Raw genomic sequence first — 21,956 nt, 5'->3', positions numbered from 1 at the left:
ATACATATTCAATAGTGAATTAGGGCCATTCAAGTATTACGTAAGCAGATTTTCAGCCATTTTTGACCCCCTCCCCCTTGTCAGCAAAAATCAGCAAAACACTGACCCCCATCCCCTCCCCTGTCAGCAAAATTTCACCAGCAGCTTAGAATATTTCATATCTTCAAAAAGGGGTGGTTGATGACGTAAGCGACCTTCAACCCCCCCCCCCCCGCCATCAAAAGTCAACAAATCCGAAACTCCCTCCCCGATCCTGACGTAATACTTGAATGACCCCTTAGGCAAATTGTGCTTTGGGATGGGCATTGATCCTAATTTATCATCTTGGTGTGTTCCCGCAACACCCCTCGCTGCGAGAAATGGAGATCCCGCCAGAAAGCGGGAGTGCGGCTTATACGGTGAAAATTTAATTTTAAAAATTTATTTTATCATAACTTATCTATCATCTTCGTGTGTTCGCCCAACGCCCCTCGCTGCGAGAAATGGAGATCCCGCCAGAAAGCGGGAAGTGTGGCATGAATACCATGAAAACTGAATTTTGAAAATTTATTTGATCGGCGTACTGACTCTGCGACAAATTTGTACCGCGACGAACTGATTCTGCGACAAATTCGTACCGCGACGAACTGATTCTGCGACAAATTCGTACCGCGACGAACTGATTCTGCGACAAATTTGTACCGCGACGAACTGACTCTGCGACAAATTTGTACCGCGACGAGTTTGTAGCACGACGAATTGACGCTGCGACAAATTGATTGCGACGAATTGTCGCGCGACAAGTTGATCGCGACGAATTGACCTAGACCCAACAAAAGAAATAAGAATAAATGAAATTAGGAAAGAAACAAAGATAAAATGATTATTGAAAGAAAAGAGAAAGAAGAAACACTAAAGACATAAGAAAAACGCGAAATGAAAATAATTAAAGCCGCCTAGCAGTCAAATGGTTAGCGTGTTAGGCTTTCGCTGCGAAGGTTTGGGTTCGACTCCCGGTTGGGGAATAGAAGTTTACTAACACTAACAACACCGTGAACAGATCATACGGATCTCTTGGGAATTCGTGATATTATGGTATTGTTATTGTTGTAAAAACCAAACAAGAAATTTTGGGGGTGTAGAAAAATGAACAAGATGATTTAAAAAACTGCACTGAAAAGAAATAATAGGAGAAGTAAAAAAAAAGAGAACTGGGATAAACCAAAATAAAGAAAAACGGTGTTATAGATGAAATGTGCAGAAAATTGAATGAATGATTAAAATTAGAAACTAGGGAGTAGAGTATCATCATTTCAATGAAAAGAAGTCAATCAATGTTAGAGAAAAGTTTGATAAAATAATTAGGTAAAATTAAATTTAAATTGGGTATAAAAATTTCTGTTCGTGGATGTTTGATCGGGGTTTTGATTTCTCTCCAGAACGATATAAAAAAAAGAAGTGCGTATTAAACTTTTAATTTTCCTATAAAGTTATTAAACATATATTAACATTGTACTTACACTGTCACAAAATCACCCCTTTGAAAATACTTGTGAAGTGAAAAATGGAATTGAAACATTTTGAAGACGTTTTCTCTCGCACGTGGATCAAAAACACAACTCGAAGGGGAAGGCCAGTTTCCAAATGTAACTTAGTGGTTCAGAAACGAAATATGTTCTTATGTAGGATAATAAAGTATAAACGTATCAGTATTGCTTCGAAACTGGGCCAAAGAAAATGCCAAAAAACTAAGCCACAAATTATGGAGACTAGGCGGAACTAATACCTACTAATAATCCACGATGTTTTCATAATGATCCCTTGACGCATCTAAACGTCGAATTTGAATGTAAAAAAAGAGGGAGTAAAATAGCTGTTACACAATTGTAATGAGAATATTGTACATTGACTCACTTATTTCCGGCATCCACCTATGATAAAAACGAAAAAAAAAATATAATAAATAAAAAAAATAGGGAGATGTGTCCTAATTTCTTGAAAAGGAAAACCAAATATTAAAGAGAGAACAAAAGTGTCGAAACATTTATTTTTCCCCAGGGCTTCTCCCATCTTGTGATTCCCTCAAATCAATATTTTTGATGGGGCTTCGAGCCATGATTTTTAGTGGGGCCCTATATTTATTTCCGAGTAAATTTATAATGCAGAAAATTGAAAGGAAAAAATGTTTAAGTTACCATGCCTTCAGGCTTGAAGATTGCAATGCTTTCTCTAAAAGCAAATTAGTCGATGTGTGTTAATTGAAGTTTTCTGTAAAATATTTTACACTTTTTTTTTGTTTGCTTAATTTTGCTAAAGAATTTTTTTTCCTTACTTTATTTTATAAATTTCATCTCTCATGATTAAAAAATCAAAACGGCTTATTTTAAACTACTTTCGTAATTTAAACAAGATAAATGTCTCACGCAGTCCAAAAAATATATATTATCGATACTTCAAGCGTAGATTTTAAAAACGATTAGTTTTTTGCCCTATTTTTAAGCCTATCTGTTATGATCATGACCTAAAACTAGAAATTGTTCAGAATCAAGAGAATCTATTTCAGTGTCCCAAAATCAATGCCAATCAATAAATTCTCGCCAAGTTTTTTATTCGTATTTTTACACAGTATATACTCTACCATCTATAGATTGAAAAAAAAAGGAGTAAAAATACTAATCGGAATTATTATTTTTTTTACATAGGTCAGCGTGAAATCATACCAGAATTGGAAAGTGTTCGGGAGCCAATTTTATACACGGAAAACTAGACCACGGATGTACAACCTTTTAAGTATTTTAGGCTATAAAACTTCTTTAGGTTCCAAAAATTGTTTGAAATAAAAATGATGACCGGTGTGAACGCTTTGAAGCTCCTCTTGATGTTCAAAGGCAAATAAAATGAGCCGAGCTCTTGTTCTCAACCCCTTCATTTTTTCAATGTTTTCATTGGATGAACACAGGTGTCAGGGAGATCTGATCAAAGTGCTCAAAATTTTCAACGCTATGGATAGGATGGACCACGATTTATTAATTCGCTGTCAATCAACTGCCTTTACTACTGAACTATACATGCACCTCGTCCATATTTTTCTGCGGAAATTCTAATGAATTGGTACACGTTGGAATGTGTCTGTATGTGTTGTGAACCTGACGTGAAATTTGTTTCTGTGTAATGCTTGTTATGTGTAGTGCTGTCATCTGTAACAAATTTTTCTTATTTTTAATTGGGTTCCTAAATTTTAGAAATACATATATGACATCCATATTCACGACCGCATTAATTTTATGAGGATCAGCATCGATAGTCCGAAAATTCATAAATTTTACCTTGAATCTAATGGGATATTTTGAAGGGAAGGGGGACAATAGGAAAAAAAATTCTGTCAAGGGGCGGTAAGACAAATAAAATTGGAAAACTCTGCTGGTTTTGATCATATCAAGAGTCACAGTACAAATGCAGTCGAATCCTGTTGTAACGAATACCGTTATAGCGAAAATCTCGATTTAACGAACACTTTTCTAATCCCCTAGATAAGTTTTCTTAAGAACAATGCAAAAACCTGAAATTCCTTTACAACGAAAAACGTTATAACGAAGTTATTTTTGCGAACTGTTGGAGTTCGTTATAACGGGATTCGACTGTAATAAAGTAGATTGAGATGATGATTTACAGTGAAACCTCACTACAACGATACTCAATATAACGATAAATCTCTCTACAACAAAATTTTTTCAAGACCTGTCTGGGAATGCCTGTAGGCTAATGTTAAACTCTCACTTCTCGATGTAATAATAGTCTCTCTACAGCGATATTTTTTCTTGGTCCGCAGAGTATCATTATATCGAGGTTTCACTGTATATTAAAAATTTGTGTATCCTATATGAATTATTTTGTTGGAAAGGAAAATTATGTGAATAAATACTCTATGAAGCTATTTTGTGCGTGCTTTTTAATAATAAGAAATGATTTTTTTTCAATGAAATAACTATATTCAGTTATAATATTTAGTAATATTTTTCGAGCATGCAACAATGATTCGGGCATTTATTATTTCAAGTCATACGCTCGACCGGGCATGTAAATTTTTGGAAATTCGGCCAGCCCGGTATATGAAATTGATTCCTGGAACGCTTTTCTTGCTTTTCAATGAACATTAAAGTAAATCGGAGATCTTTGTTGAAATTTCTTCAATTTTTCAAACGATATTCAAAAAATTTCAAGAGACTTTGCTAAACAGACTAAGTCTTTAAGAAAATGTATAAGAATGATATCGTTGAAATCATTTGAATAAAAACTACTTGTGCACTGTAATGTATACGAGCTAGTCTGATTGATTAATTAGTTATTTAGTAATAAATAAAACAATTACAAATTTATTAGTGTGTAGAATGCATCATATTTTTACATTATAAAAATTTCCTTCAGAAATATACATGTTCGACATTACAGTTTTTGATTCACCGATTATAAAAAATCAGCCACCTAACCCTACAGTGCATGATTTATTTTTTTGAGCTGATAATGTTTTCCACACTTAATTAGAGCGAATAGAAAGCCTGGAAAAATATCTTTAAAAATCTATTTATATTTAAATTTATTATTTAAATTATACTGCTTATACAGGGTCTTAAAAAGGACGTAAAGAGGACGTAAAATCACATATAAAATAAATGTATTGAAGTATTATTACTTTCAAAATTTGCAAACTTCAACGTAAAAAAAAAGAAATACAAACAAAACATTTCAACCCTACAGTGCTTTTTCTTTTTTGGCAGGTTACAGAAGATTTACATTGCTTTTTTCAATCCAGGAGTTTTACTGCCATCTAATCGTCAATATAAATCAGCGTTTCTCAACCTATGGTCAGCGGACATAAATGGTCCGCCGGCAGACTTGATGAAGTTATTCAATCGTTATAATTGATATTAGTAATATCCATATGGGATCAAATAAAATTATACCTTCATATTTACGTTCACCATACATCATCGAGGAGAATGCAGGAAATTGCGATCCTAAATACGGGATACCGCAAAATTTTGTCAAAATTTGCACTTTATTGCTAATTATGCTAATTACTGCTAAAATTTTTGAAGGGTGGGAAATTCAGTAAACTGATATCTTGAATAATAATCAGTAAAATATATTCGGGAAATCCCAATTGTCATAAAAAACATTGTCAGAAGTAGGCACAATCACCAAATCGTAATTTAAATTCTAGAAAGACTTAAATGCGACCTGACTTAAACCTTAAATGTGAGATGAATATTTATAATTTTTACCATAATTATCATAATATAATTCAAATTATGAAAACGCTGCTTGTATCACACGGCTTTATTAATTATTACAAATTCAAATAAGTATTGTTAAAAAAGTGAGACAAATGTATAAAAAAAATCGGAACAACGAAAATCACAGGAATGTCCCGTAATACAGGACAAAAGCGGTCCGTCACATTATTTCAGGCATTTTACTGGTCCTTGTTTTTAGAAACACTGATATAAATCATCAATCGTCATCAAATAGTCAATATAAAAGTGATTTTAATAAGCGGCGGACACTATATAATCCACATTATAATTAAACTGAATACTGTGCTACAATTAAAGTTCTTTAAATTGATCGGAAATAGCAGCTTTCTTGTGAGACTTTAGTCATCTGATGCGTTGAACAGGTACGGAGTGAAGTCGATCGTGTTACCTGATGCTGCAAACGTACGATAAATTAATTTACTGTCCACTTCTTATTTTTTTCTTCAGAAAAACCGTAAATAGTGTGAATGATGCCAACACCCTCAAGGCTATATCAATTCCCTATACACGTAAACAGACATGGAAGGTGAACTCAGGCAGCCGATATTGATCTCGAACGTATTAATTATACAAGCTGCCATTCAATGACCTTGGAGTTCCTCACGGAATTAGTGACTGAGGGAAAGAAAGACTATTTTATACAAGAAACTTAATAGAGATTTTCCTCGCGTGAATCCAAGTGCTAAAACGATTTGTGCTAGAGTGTGTTTGAACTCTTCTAGAAGGAACTCCATGCGTGAATACCTTGAGATGTGGAATGGTGCGAGTGCGCGTGGTGACACTGTCAACATGATGCACGAGACCTCGCTTCATGGATTGGGTGTGTGATTTTTTCCACATTTTTTTTTAGTAAGCACCTATTTCCCGAAAATGCAATGGGAGGAGCACGCTAATGTTACCACTAATTTAAGGTCTGATTCTTTTTTATTTTATTTCTTGATACCTTCTCCGATTCACTCTTCTTTCGGAACATACACGCGATATTGGGTAGGGAGTCTCCATTTTCTATGAATCATAAGATTTTACATTCCTAGAAAACTCGTAAAAAATATGAAAAAAAAAAATCGCAATACCACTTCTCGTGGTTTTTCGGAGTAGACTGAATTTTTAAAAGCCACACCCTTCAGGAAATTGAATAATGCCAGCGCATTTTGCTGGAGTAGTTTATTGCTGCGTGGGAATTAGCGAGTATTTTATTAAATGTTCTCAATGGTTGCGGAAAGAGTTAGGGGGGAAAACTTCTGAATTGTTTTATAACCAGCAGAAAAAAATGATATGGTGGAACGATATATATTTTTTTATGTTATCACATAAAGAATATAGTTTTCTTTTGGGCTTTCAGTGTTGGAAAGTAATATATGCTCTTTGTTTTCTTAGAAAAATTGGTTTCATTAAAGTTAACTTCATTTTTTAAAAAACACAATTTGTGAAACTTGACGAAATTCCCATGAAGTTTTCTCCTTTTTTAGACGAAATGCTCGATTATTTCACAGGTTTGATTCATTAGCTCGTGCCTTATGTCTGAAACAAATATAGACTTTTAAAACACACTCTACCAAATGGTGGTGTGAAACAATTATTTTTTTCAACCCATGTCTACCATAGCACACACAAACACAGATCTGTTGTAATAATCAGTAAGGTAAAACCTTAAAATGATAAAATACCCAAAATTAGAATGTCTTTTAGAGAGGTGATATAGTTAACAATTGTTAGAGAACGATGCTCAGAAAAGTGATTTCCTCAGAGAATTACTTCATGGGTTTCTTCAAACTCATGAAAAAATCGATAAAAAATTAAATTTGTGGTTATTTATTGCAGGACTAATGAAGAAAATTACAAAAAAAAAATTGATCCTGATCTTACCACGGGATTGAACTGATTAGCACTGCATAAGGCCATGTGAAAATGAACGAAAATTATACTTTTTTGAAGAAGAAGAAAGTATTGACGCGATACATGACTAAAATGCTTTCAAACCTGATTGTAAACCTACATATGAAAAGTATGAGAACACTGATTGTGACTCAGATAATTTTTCTTCAAGTCACATTATTATACTGTAATAATTACTGATCAGTTAGATTGTTTGATTTTCAACCAGTTATTAGTAAATTTCAACTATAAACCTAAGTGACCTTGCTCCTGGAAGTCTTCAACATTTTTACGAGTCGACAGCACCGTCACTCACATTATCAGAAGAGCACTCTCCCCCTCCCCTCCCCCGCCAGGGCAACTTCTACATACGCTCACAACACAAACCTAATGCTAATTTTCTGAATGCAATTTATACAAAGTAATCAGTTGGAGAGTTCATGAATAACTAGCGGGTTTCGAGCATTCTTGGTTGCTTCCGTGAGTGGCATTCCATGAGCAACAGATTGAAAAGATGTCCTGAACAATATTTGAATCTTGCTCGTAAAGTTTGTTTCTCTGCATACATATCCAATATGCAGTGAAAATAAACAAAAAAAAATAGTAAGGAGCTAAGATTTTTTTGAATTAACCATTCCTCATGTTATGTTAATCATGTCTTAACTCATTCGCATCCTTCTTATAAATTCACAACGGGTCACATATTACTACACACTGATATCAAACGGGTTTTTTTTTGAGTCTGTAAAAGGGGATTATTCAGTGCTCTGTGATATGAGACGCTCACCATTCATCGATTATTCTGCTTATGGATACAAATTGGTTAATGTTACGGTACTTTTCATGCTATTGCAATTGATTTTTCATGTAAAAAAACTTTGAAGCTAAACCAGTTGATCAAAAATATAAGTCTATTCATGTTGTCACGTAAATCAATCCACCTGAAAGATCGATAACAGAGTAAATTGTGTCATCATTACCAATGATATTTTATTCCACTAAGCTATTGAAATTAGTTTCTGACACAGTAACAAACAAAACCATGCGAATAATGATGTAACATGATATGGGGTGCTCCATCTTTAGAAATTTGATCACAAATAATTCAAGCAAATTATAACGCGACTGTGCTATCCTTTGGCGGAGCATCAGCGGCATTTGAGAAATGATGTGTCACTGTAATATACATAGGGGAGTATTCACTGTAAAGATACAGCCATTATTTCATGATGAGACAGTTAATATTCTCTCTGTTTTGACACTGCGTTCGGAAAGGGTGAACAACGGTAATGAAGTTGATGGATTCAAGTACGTGATTCCGGAACTGGTTTACTCATTTCTGCAAATTTTCTGATGTGACTTAATTTTTATTGTTCGATTTTTTTTTTAAATTTCAAATTAGGTCTCAGTAGTAGTTTTAATACGTCGCTGTGTGGTCATAGTAACAGACTCGCATTGCGGGGACCCGGGTTCGAACCACACCAGTGGCCCTGGTAGTCAGCTGAAGTTGGTTTCTTGTCGTTCCCAACTTCAAGGCGCGAATGCGAGCCGATCCCTCTGATGAAAAGTCTAGCCACAGAAAGCAATAGACCAGGAATCTTCAACTCGCGACCTGTCGACGACATTTTAGTGGCCCGCTAAGACACCGATTAATGAAAAATGAAGTCAGCATTCCACTATCTGAAACTACGATTCTTATTCATTTTGGGCATTCCTTCTATTGTGCGTGTAACTGGTACATCTACAGAAACATAAAATCTTGCCCAGAATTCTTGCTTACTAATTTCCACTTTAAGAGAGTTAAATTACACTTTAAGAAAATTAAATACCACTTTAAGAAAATTAAATACCACTTTAAGAAAATTAAATACCACTTTAAGAAAATTAAATACCACTTTAAGAAAATTAAATTACAGAAAAGTAACAGGAGAAAATTTTATAAATTATATCGGAAAATTTTTATCAATAGTGATCAAATCTTGGAATAAATTTGTTGAGGCAGGCTCTCTACTATTCCAAGATGAAAGTTGTTTTGTTTTATGATGGCTAGGTGTAGCGGTTCCCAAATGGGGGTGCCTGGACCGCCAGAAGTCCACGGCTTTTTTACTAAGAAGTTAACTGCCCAATCGTATAATTATAAAATAAACTAATGCCAAGTTGAAAAAAAAATAAATATTCATAAGTACTTAAAAAGAAAAGTTTTAATTAAATTTACACGCAAAAGCACCCCTGCAACTTTGATAGACTGCAGCAGTAATTCTCTTAGGATTTGACAAAAAAATTTTCTTGTGGCGACAGCTCTTGACGAAACATCGCTTTAGTTAATTTGCAATCCAGTAGATTGCATTGTTATCGCATTTCTACTAGTTGTGAATATGTCCTCCATTATTCGAGAACATTCTCGCTGATAGATAACTTTAGTTTCGGCAGCTAAAAATGTGGGATGGGGTCATGAGAGACACCAATATTTTCGAGGATCCACGCAGACACCAAAATTTCCTGGGAAGGGGAAGTTTCACGACTGAAAGTATTTGAAAACCGCCAGAGATAGGCTAGTGACTGACATAAAGCAGGGGCAGCAAAGCCTTCATTCCATAGCATCGGTGATCGATCAGGTAGACCTCTCTAGTAAGTCTCAATTGGAATATGCTTTGTTAAATCATCGAATGCCATGTTATATCCATACATCCATACGTGAGAACAGACAAGGAAATAAGTTCGTGTTCGATTACAGCGAGTGTAGCTCTGGGTACTTCATCGCCAAAACAGAAATCCCGGGTAATGATTATTATGCACACACACACATACACAACACGAAGTTACATTTCGCGCTGAAAAGGAAAAGAAAAACATGTCGTGTAAGATTAGTCGAGTGTACGTGCTCGTCATGTAATGTAGGTCATTCGAACTCACACTTACACACCCAAGATGACTATTCTTAACCCCGTGGAAATTGAATTCGTTCGATCTGGTTGAAATTGCTCCACTCGGACATTGAAAGAAATAATAAACTTTACTTCCGCTCCAACTCGTAATTTTGTCATTCAGGATCACGAGGGCAATAATGACTGGAACTTTCAGTATATGAAACATATCTCAAACGGTTAAGGCTTTCATGTTCTTCTACAGGATTTATACCCAGATTTACACAAATAGAAATACAAAAAGCAAAGGTGACAACCGGAAATTTGAGAAGTGGCTACTGTAAACACTTAGGTACCAAGACATTAAAAAAAAATTAGTTTTTATTTTTAAAAAATGTGTTCAAGAGCTGAATCAGACTATAAGCAGTGAGTATGTTTAAATCTATTGACAGTGCACGCCACTTAATGTGATCATATCGGGATTCGGGATTCCTGATAGCAATAACTGATTTATAACGTTATCCGAAAAACATCCCGGTAGTAAGGCTGATGAACATATGTCCCGTTTGGTCAAACGGGTTTTACAATTCTAATTGGTTTAAAAAAAAGTTCAAGCGATGACTCTACCTTCTTCTTAACCTCTCAACACTAAATTTAAGAGGTGGCAACTGGTGTAGGACTTGAAGCAATACTTTCCAAATGTCACAAATGGTAAAAAAAGAGCTGGGGAAATTTTTCAATTGGCTATTAAATTATTGATAAAAATATTTAAAAAAGATGAATATTTATAAAAGATGAATTATGAAAGCATACTGGTCCTAAAAATATATATTATTGAAAATAAGAATATATTTTTAAGTTAAATTTTTTAAATTTGAAAAATGAGCTAAGTACAGCCAGGAGAAAGGCATTTCCTTAAGAAGAAAAATTGTTCAAGTGAATTCTAAAAATCTATTGATGAAAAAATTATAAACAGAGTGGTGACTTGTCAGAAACATGAGCATAAATAGAGAGTGACAAAAAAAAAAGTTCGATGCCAAATATATTTAATGTAAACTGCTGGAGGCATAATTTAAACCAATTTCGTGAGAATGGCATGTACAGATTTTGAATAGAAGTCTAAAAAATAATATTCCTTGCACAGATTAAATACATATCCACAATTCGTCGATTGCAATAACTTGCGATGACCTATGTGCTGACCCTCTAGCAATTATACCCCACGCATTCGATCCGGAGACACATCCGGTCATACATATTCAGAACCTGAAATTTCAATCATTTGGATCTCTCATAATATAAAACCCGTGCGCCTAATTTCTAATATATCGGATAATTTTCTCTTGTGTTGAGCAGCAGTGCAATTTTTTTTTCATTTTGGATTCAAAAATTTAAATTAGATTGAATGTTCATTCTAATATAGAAAGATGCTATTTTTCTCGGCCATTAAAAGAGACATTTTCAGGATGTTATATGCCAATACGAACCTTTGAAAAGAGAAGTTAGTTCTCGTAGGAGACAAGAAACGTTTCTTCCCAAAGGTTCCCATCGACAAAGCATTCAGAAAATCCCTTTCCTGTTAGTTTTATTTTGTCATTTAATCACAAAATCAAAGCTCCATCACCTTATTTCAGAGGTTGTTAACTTTTTTCGGCCACGACCGAAAATCAGCATCAAGATCAGCTTCACCACCCATGAGACTGTATTTTTTTAATTAGTGAAACCAGTGACGCAATAAATTCATTTATTAAAGGAATCGTGAGTGGATTTGGACGACTTATAGAGAAAGCCCCCGCGAATCAAGTCTTGTTCGTGACCCATAGCTCGGGGACCTCTGGCTGTTAGCGGATTTGAGCAACCCTTCTTGGAAGCCCATGCGACCCAAGTTGGGGTCGCGACCCATAGGGTAAGAAGTCCTGCCTTATTTAATCATTTTCAAACCGTCAACATGAGTGTGAGACGGGTATATGACAACTCTGCAACAGGAATTATTGTGATACTACATAGAAACAGGAAAAAAATTAGGCTAAAATAAATAGGTGAACCCATTTAGAGCATCATAAACATTCTGGATGTCATGATATTTCGCGCATGTTGAAGGAAAGATGATACATTCAGAAAAAAAGTTGTCATTTTTGTCATTAGATGGCGTCTCAATAAAAATCGTATGCAATTAATCATATGCAATCCTATGTGATTATTAAATCCACCGATAATTGAAAAATAGATTTTTTAGAGTCGTATTCCCATGGTCCCCTTAACTAGTGTACTTAATCCTATAGTGGAATGTTGAGCAGAATTCTATACGGCTTTGAAAATAGGATCACTAAAATTACAATTGCCCTGTGTATGTTTACAGTATATAGATTCACTTTTGCCTACAATATTTATATAGTGAGAATTTTCTTCCTAGCGTAAATTATAACTGCCCGGAATTTTTCCTTAGACCATTTTTTATTTTTTTATTTTATTTTGCTTTTTGTTAATTTTCTTCCTAGCCAATCTTTCACGAGTAATGAAAGATAATGAAAATTTTCAGAGCGCATACGCATTACTTTATCCATTGCCCACCGTTCATTGAAATCACTTTTATGCAGGTGATTTTGATTTTATTAACCAGCTGATTATTATAAACGACTAATCAAAAACTAAAATTAAAAATACATATCTTTAAACAAAAGTTCCGCAAAATAAGAACATAATGACTCTACATAGAGAAATTGACATTTAATAAATAGCTAATTAATTAAACATATATGCGGAGTATAGTTTTTGTACAAAAGTTTCTCAAGAAAATTATGCCTTACATTTTCTTGAAGATTTGGATTAGTCTTTTTGACTGAGTCTGCCATTATTTTCTTGATATCATCAAAAAATTTTAAAAAGGCATGGCTCCATCCGGTCAATTATCTCTTTTGATTTTATGATTTCTAATTTACGGATTTTTTTCTCTGATGTTTTGGGCCTTCACTTTACTATAATAAATTGCCCATAATGGAGGTAGACCGGAAATGCACTCTCAGTATATAAAATCCATTTCAAAATTTTCTTTGATTTTTTTTAAAGCGGAGACATGATTTTACTTGAACGAAAGTTTTATAATGTGATTGGTATTGATTTGATTTTATAAAGCGGCTGATTTTATTAGTGACGGGTACTGTATAGAAATTTCTCCTTATACGGATTCTTATGTCTGGTATTCACGTTGTATGTAGACAATCTCAGCTTATCTCCATACCCAAACCACACCCGGAAGTCAATCAGACGCTGGTGTTTATGGCAACTCCCTCACATTCATTACACACACGCTCGCCCGTCAAAGACATCCCGGTCCCAATAGATGATGGCATGCCGCTAAATAAAAATTGCGTTTGGGTGTACGCTCCTTCAATTAATAACATAGAAAACGTCGCAACCGAGGATCAGGGGAAAGACAGGCAAAGTCTGTTGCTCATCACGTGATGATGTAGATGGGAGGAGCTTAAATGTGATCAGGACAACCACGCAGATCCCGAATAGGAATCGCAAATTATATTGTAACATTTTTCTTTCGTCATTTTATTCAGCCATTTTTTCTCGGAAGGCCGAAATGTCCAATACCCGTAATTGCTTTTTTCCCCCTCTTATAAATATGAAAATACGTTGCCGAGCTATTTATTTAGGTAACATGAAAATATTTGTTCGAGCTCAACGCTATTCCGCTCAGCGGAGAGAAATGGGTTTTTCTATATTCAGTGCATTTGCATGAATTTCGAATGAGCCATTTATTTCTGTCCACTCCCGTTTCTCTAGATCAAACTCGCCATTACCTAAGAATCTAGATACATATTTTTTGGTTTTTATACTTTCGAGAGCTCATTTTCCATTCGATTACTACCTTCCTTTTCTTCATTCAATTAGATTTTATTTTTAGTTCAAAAGCCATATTATATAAGTCATAATGAAGTGCAAATCTTGTGAAAAAATACTGCACAATAAACTCTCAATTCTTTCCCAATGTCAATTCCATATTAATAAGTACCATAAAAAATCTTTTATTATCTTAAGGACTTTACAAAACATTTTACTGGATACAGAATTCATTAATATAGCGTTTCTTCGTCACCCAATAACATGTATAATATGGGTTTACACTAATAATGGGTGTCAGACTCAATTGGACCTTAGGCCATTTGCTTCAAAAAATTGTCTTTCAAGTGGGCTGCTAATTATTGAAAATGAATAATTAAAAATCTGTTATTTAGTTTGTAACAAAAATTGGTAATTGTTAATAAACAATTAAAAATTAATTATAAATGTTTATAAAACTGCTCAACTGGAATCAAAGGGAAGTGAAAGAAAAGTTATAAATAAACCGTATAAAATTTATTATACCTACGTATCTCAAAATCATTGAGAATATTCTCTTCTAAATGGCTTTTGAGCAAATTCAATTTATACATAAGTTTGTCAATTCATGGAAAAATATGGGTTATTAGCTGATCTTTCCCTTGAATAAAAATTGCGTTCGGGTGTACGCTCCTTCAATTAATAACATGATGATCTTTCCCTTGGATATTTGTCATTCAGATGTGCTGTAATGTCAATTAAAAATGCTAAATATAGCGCAGCGTTTTATCATTAAGAAATGAAACATCTTGATCTTTTATTTCTAGGAAGTTTCCCCTCGTTTAACAGTAAAAAAAAATTTAACTTTATAGCAAGACCCGAAAAATTTTTTGTACAATAAGGTAGCCCTTCGAAATTGCTCTCCAAGTATTGAAGAAATTGCAGGAATAAGAGCTACTTGAAGCCTCTGAACCACATGAAGTTCAAAATCATCGCCACGGGTTTTCAGAATGCAACTTACTTCCAACTCTTTTCATCAAAGAACCTGTTGATAAATTGCGCAACGGAAAAGTTGCAGTTTAAGAATGTCTGAATGCCTAAATACATTTACTTCAATATCGCTGTTACGAAGCGAAATTTACATTTTGATCAGCCATTGCTGACGCTTCACTTTTTCTCATGCTACGAGTTTGTTCACAGGAGGTTAATATTTTTCCTCAGTGCATAATTTGATACAGTTTGCCACGACGTTGGAAATGTCTTCCCCTTTTGGGTTTCGCGTATAGTCTAACATTTCTAAAATTCCTTCAGTGATGAATTAGCCCGATTTATCATTCATTCCTTAAACAACGAACCATCGTTGAAAAAGCTTAGAATGTTTTGCAAATATGTAGCCGATTTCATTATGTAGAGTGTCTCATTGCTGTTTTTTCAAATAAATGTTTCGCAAAAATTCAAATCCACTGTGTGGATAAATTTTATTACTACAATAATTATATAAAAGTAAATTCCGACTAATTTATGAATTATATGCTAATTTTGAAGAACTTCAAAGGTCATGATGTCAGTTTTGCTAAGGCAATAAAATTTTATTTACTTCAACGAATGATGACATAGCACTTGCTTTAATAAATTATATTGCACATACTGGGTGATTTCATAATTTTCCGCATATTTTACTGGAGAACCATTTATCCTAGAGAGGCATACTTACATTTAGAAAAAGTATCCAAACAACGTGTAGAACTCAGATACGTCATTAATGATGTAAGGAGGTTGTTGGTTGTCTGTTCATCACAATATGAAAATTAACTTTTTATACGGACACCCTTTTGTTTGTCTTCAAAACCCAATTAGAAAGTTGTTGCTCCGTCTTTCTTGAAGCCAACCAAAAGTATTTCACGTTCCTAAGTATAATTATTCTTAGTTTCTAATATTAACTGAGATATTTGAATTCAAAAATCGGAGGGAAGTTGGGAAACAGCATAAACTTACGGACAACGTTTCTTTCCCTGATTTTCATGCTGCTCTCTCTCTCTCTCTCTCTCTGTATACTGTGAGTTTTTATGATGATTATGGTGGGGAAAACCAAATGTTGGATATTAAGCATATTCGTTGTCGTACATTGGATGAGTTAAATCTTTGTGTAGTGTTGTCATCTGCCATAAATTTTTCAAACTATGCGTGAATTGTGATGATTGAAGATTTGTACCATTGTAGAATTTTTGATCTCTGTGGCGAGATTTTTTAACGGAGAGATCGACTCGCATTCGCGCTTTAAAATCGGGAACCAACTTCCCCCAACGGAGGGGTTCTTTGAAACTACAGCATAAGTGTCCAACTGACTCAAGTTAACTTAATTTTTAACGTGTAAATTTGATGAACTATTATTTTGTTATTATTTTACTTTTATTTTATATTTTCATTACTTTACTGTATTTTTGGTGTTTTCATGCCCGTGGTGGGTTTCCATCTCTATAATTGGGCTCAGCCTGTTGAGATGTGATAATAAATAAATAAATAAAAGTGTTGATGAAGTGTCCTTCATCAATCAATCAAATCAAAGATCATACACACACACATATATATATATAAGAGCTCCTCTCAATGCTGGTTAAAAATAAAAATTGATTATAATGAATTCTAATTGATGAATCCAGTTACTTACAGCGCACGATTGAACATTTGAAGATAAAGTTAAAAAATGAATTGATGAAAACTGTACGAAATGATTACGGTTGTAGAGAGAGAGTGTGTGTGTGTGTGTGTGTGTGTGTGTGTGTGTGTGTCCTTACACGTTATACTAGTAATTATTTTTTAAAACAGTATTTTAATTTTTGCGAATTAGGGAGTTGTTGCTTCTTTTTCCAAAAATAAAATTTCCAGTTTTTTGAAAGTTGTCTATTGTGTCGACTTCACGCTAAGGAATATTTTTTTTTGTGTGTTAAATGATTTTTTAAGAAAGGTTCCGCCTTTTTCGGATTCTTGAAAACAACAAGCACGGGAGAGTGAAAGATTTATCTTCCACATGGTTATGCTTATGCTAGACTTCGCGATGTCTGTCAGTCTCGCGGAGACTGTAACGGCGGCATTAGAGAAGTCTTAGGTTTGAAACACCTAGAATACAAGAAGAGAAATAACGGGAACTCACCGGGTAAACACGAAGAAAGTGTACACGTATGTTTCCAGTGATGAGCTTGCTATTGTATGTATTGTTATCCAACGGTAAGAACCATTTTTCTTCGTTTTGCAGAATAACACATGAGAGAAGAAAAATAACAAAACAACACCACACAATACTACTGTAAATCCGAACTAACTGTTTGCGAGCGCTGACGCGAGACCGAAACGCTTGGGAAACATGTCCAGGAGCCACCTCTCTTCACTTCTACCCTCAATCGATCAAATGGCAATGAACTTACTTTGCTCGATAGGTAATTTCGTCAACTTTGCTTTCGTGTCACTTTTCTCACATGGAGATGGCGCCACCAATTACATTATTTGATGCCGTCCAAAAGTACGTACAGAGAAACTTTGTTACACCGATATTCGATATAACGATAAATCCCTCTATAACGATAATTTTTCAATTCTTGTTTGGAATCACTCATACTCTAATGTTGAACTCCTCTCGATACAACGACAACCTTTTCCAAGATAAACCCTTCTATAACGATTTCTCTTGAGGGGATTTTGAAACCCTATATAACGACATTTTTTATATTTCACTCAAAATATTCTTCAATATAATTTTAAAATCGTCACATAAGGAAGTTCTTCCGAGGACATCCAATAATATCGGTGTTTGGTGCTACCTGATCACCGAAAGTTTTGATGAAGTTGTTTTCGGCATCGCGACTTATGTGATACACCAAAGTGCATTACAGTAAACCTCTTTACAGGGGTATTGATCCTGTGAAGAGGTAAACCCCCAACTAATCAATAAAATATTTTGCAGCGAATAAATACTCAAAAGCACATTTTCTGGTGATACTAACAACGCGCCGATTTATAAAAGATGCCAGCATCACCATAAATTTCATGTCACATGCTGATAATGTTGCCTCTCGATGTAACGATAATCCCCCTGCAAGATATTTTTCCTTGGTCACAGAATATCGTTATATCGAGGTTCCACTGTAGTTAGATATCATGATTGAATAATTCTTCGATGCACCATTCGAAGAATGCACTCATAAATATAATTATAATCCACTTTGATGAAGCCCACAATTGGTTTTCATTTTGAGTGAAACTTAATTGAAGTGGTATTATATCATCATACCGAACGTGGATGATGGTAAAAACTAGATACATAAAATACATACAGTGCCTGTAACACTGGTAACACTGATAAACAGTCATCTCTTATGTAATTCGGTGCTCTGAACACGAATTTAACCATAAAAAACTGCATTAGCTCCGGTTTTCTCTGAAATTACAAATTTAATACGTATATAATAACACAATACAATACATTGAAACTCAATATAAGTATATGGAAACAAAATAAATCCAGAGCCGCCCTTAAGCATGTGCGACAGGTGCGGTCACACGCGCTTTTTGAGGTCCCTCACTCACGGTAAATTGTTGGAGATTTTCATTATAATTCTGGAATTATTTCATGCAATTCTGAATCATCATCAATTCTGGAATTATTTCTTTCATTAGTTCTTAATTTTATCCATCCTGGAATTATAATTGTCATTTTTGGGATCATTTCTTTAATTAGTTTTGAATTTTCATTATCTCTGGAATTATTTCTGTCTCTAATTCTCAATTTTTATCAATATTTTAGAATATTCCTTCGATTAATTCTGAATTTTTCTATCAACTTGTGTGGGAATTATTTCTTTCATTAATTGTGAAAATTCATCGGTGCTGGACTTATTTCTTTCAATTATTTCTAATTCTTCAATTCCAAAATTTTCATTGCTTTCGGGAAAAAATTGTTTTATTGGTTTAAAATTACTTTCAGTGCTGAATTTTCATCAATTTTTGTGTTAATTTACATTTAATTGAGTTTAAATATTTTTATGGATATTTCTTCAGCATTCCTGTGTACTCTGAAATAATAAATGTCGATTCCGATCCTCAACAAAATATATTGAGTCGGGGCAAAAAGGGTCCTAAACAGTTTTGGTACTCCGAAATTCTTGACATTCGACCACGCTAATATTCTCTCACCGGGACCCGTTTCTGGTAAGGCTGGCCCTGAATAAATACGCATTGACATTGATGGACTGGTAATACCCCGCTCCACATCTCCAAAAGAATATTTTGAAGCGTTTCCCGGGGAATGGGTGCATCCGGACGTCCAACAAACCCGTATTAACTTCTGAAGTAGGTACAAAAGAAAAAGAGCGAGCTGACAAATTTGCTCGCATTAACATAAGAAAATGAAACAAGAATCGTATATGTGTAAGTCATAATAAATCCTTAAGAATCGTCCATATGTAAATCAAAATCAATCGCACGCGGTAAAAATAACATGTGGATGAATCGTCATCAATCAGGGAAAAACAGCAATCAGAATATATATATATATTAATATGCAGAAAAAACAGCACAAATATATTAAACTTCATTGACATAATATAATATGTGTATCTACAAAAATACACACATATATATAGGAACGCAAATGTATTATAGCACAATAGTTCATTTATTGGCATCTGGCACATACTTCGTTTTGCATTGACCTTGTACTGGGCATATAAGGAGCATATCTCTTACAATTATTATCCAACAGTTGTCAGCCTGTGCAAACGTGAGCAGATCTTCACGTTAAGAAGTCTCGCCATAGAGAACAACAGGCTTACAACGGTACAATTATTCAATCATCATACCTCACTTATAGTTAGAAAAATTGATGATAGATCTGATAGATGGCAGCACTACACATAACAAGCATTACACAGAAACAAACCACGTCAGGTTCAAAACACGTACACTCACATTCCAACATGAATATGGACAAGGTGCATGTGTGATTTAGTAGTAGTCAACCTGCATCGTGGTTGGCCATTTTCCCTAGTATCGTTGTTCTATGGTCCTTACCACCATAGGCGGAGATTTGGAAGTCTGGGAGGGCACGGTCATTATTTCGGGGGGGGGGGCACGATGATGATGATGTCAATTCATATATGCATATATACGCATATATACATTAGATTAGTCAACTTCACCTTTGACGCTGGGGGGGGGGGCAATGCCCGCCCATGCTTACCACCTTTTCACCATACAATAACGCTCATAAAGCATCCTTCAATTGTTAACATGATAATAACTCAAAACAAGAGCCAATAAAACTTTCTCATGATTATATTCATGTTCAGCAGGTAAAAATCATACGGATATGCATATTTTCGTGTCGTACGCAGTTTCATTTTTGTCCAGCGTGATTAATTATTATTAATTATTAATATTATTATTCTGCTTTTGTTTGTCTATTAGAGTCGCTCCTCATCAGACGCTGGACCTGGTGCAAGAATAATAGCTGGGTTCTTTGACCTTCTGTGTTGTCTCAATTTTAGAATTATTTCGCTCAGTAATTTTGAAATTTCATAAATTCGGAATTTCCATTTATCATGGAATATTTTTCTTCGTTTTAGTCTAGTATTTCTTTTTAGTTTTCAACCATTTCTTTCATTAATTTTGGGTTTCCAAAAAATCTGAATTTACATTAATTATAGAATGATTTCTCTCATAAATTCCAAATTTTCATCACCTCTAAATTTTCTCATTAGCTTTCAAATTATTTTTTTCATTAGTTTTTGAATTTTTACACTAGTCAAACATTTTCATCAGTTCAGAATTTTGATCAATTTTTGTGTTGATTTACACACTTTCGTGTGATAGAATTGCATCCAATTTTGAGTTCATATTTTCATATAATTTTTATTCAGAATGTCTGTTTGTTTAATTCTGATCCCTCCCCCCCCCCCAAGTACATAAATCGGGTTCAAGAGGCCTCCAAAAAATATTTGGGCCCCAGGAAGTGTGAGATCTTTAATACGGCCCAGTGAGAGTAGGGCAAATAACTTAAGCTATAATTTAGCTTCTCATAAGCATTTTCATTATTGAGAAGGGCAGCCAGAGAGCTTACACTTTTTGACATTATTAAAAAAAATTGTCAGTTAATCCCTATTTTTTTCGTTTCTATTAATGCGAATGTGGGTCTTTGTGCAGCCATATCTGTCGCACCCCTCCCCCCCCCCTTAAGGGTGGCTCTAGAAGAAATAAAAATGGAAGTGGTTCTGCTGGGGGGGAGATTTTTAGATACAATTGCCATGATGCTCGAACAGTTTGTAACATGTTTGCATAAAAATTAATATGAGCACTACAGTTAGCATAGAAAACACCCTAATAACCTCAGAATGCCGAATTCTTGTAGTTTTTCCTTTAATTTTTAAAACAGATCCCTTACGTTGAATTTTTAATAAGAATTATTAGCGAAAAAAAAGCAGGTTAATAACCAGGTACACAGGCTATTCCATCTGTCTTCTAATCCTCCTAGTGTAGGAATTCTTAACCAAAGAGAATCCGGAAACCCCCTCTGAGAACTTGAAAAATAGCAGAGAAACCATGAGCATATGGATGAGATTGACTCATTGTTAATAATTAACTCATTATTTTTTAATATCGATCTGTACGTCACCTTTTCATTCTATTGTCATAGGGTTCCTTGAAACACAAAGCATTAAGATTTTCTGACCTTGTGAAACATTCTCCCGAAGGTGCAAACCACAGATTTAATGAGTTTTTTTCGTAGGGAAAAAAATATTATGGGCGCCACAGATGAGCCATGAACTGGGTAAGGGAACAACGGATGACAAAAATTTGAGAGAACCACTGCTCTATAATCATTCTGAATTGTTCCCCAACTCTAGATTTTCCACTTGGTGCCGCCATCTAGTAGCCAGATATGTTCCATTTATGAAAGATGCGTATTAAAATATTACCTATCGATTCATTTTCCATAATTCTCTCACATCTCTCTCAAGATTTTTTTTGCTCGTATCCATCGGTAGATGGCGTGGATACTGTTTTCTTGAAGAATCTCCTCCCGTTAAAAAAAGCGGTTTCCTTT

The 21,956-nt window shown here is 34.5% G+C and overlaps 1 protein-coding gene across 1 annotated transcript in view; it reads right to left on the bottom strand.

Moving 5' to 3' along the window:
* The window catches only part of LOC149075916 (uncharacterized), a 54,539-nt gene extending 37,438 nt beyond the window's left edge, over positions 1-17,101 (bottom strand). The window contains exon 1 of the mRNA XM_089243423.1: positions 17,013-17,101. The gene's annotated coding sequence lies outside the window, so the exon portion shown is untranslated. The remainder of the gene's footprint in view (positions 1-17,012) is intronic.
* Positions 17,102-21,956: the final 4,855 nt, after the last annotated feature.

Source organism: Pholcus phalangioides, unplaced genomic scaffold (genome assembly GCF_987345545.1).
Source record: "Pholcus phalangioides strain wild (caught in Gottingen) unplaced genomic scaffold, Ppha-v1.0 ptg000015l_1, whole genome shotgun sequence".
In the NCBI taxonomy this organism is placed as follows: domain Eukaryota; kingdom Metazoa; phylum Arthropoda; class Arachnida; order Araneae; family Pholcidae; genus Pholcus; species Pholcus phalangioides.
Note: the sequence above shows the minus strand (reverse complement) of the source record. Positions and strands in the feature narration are given on the sequence as shown.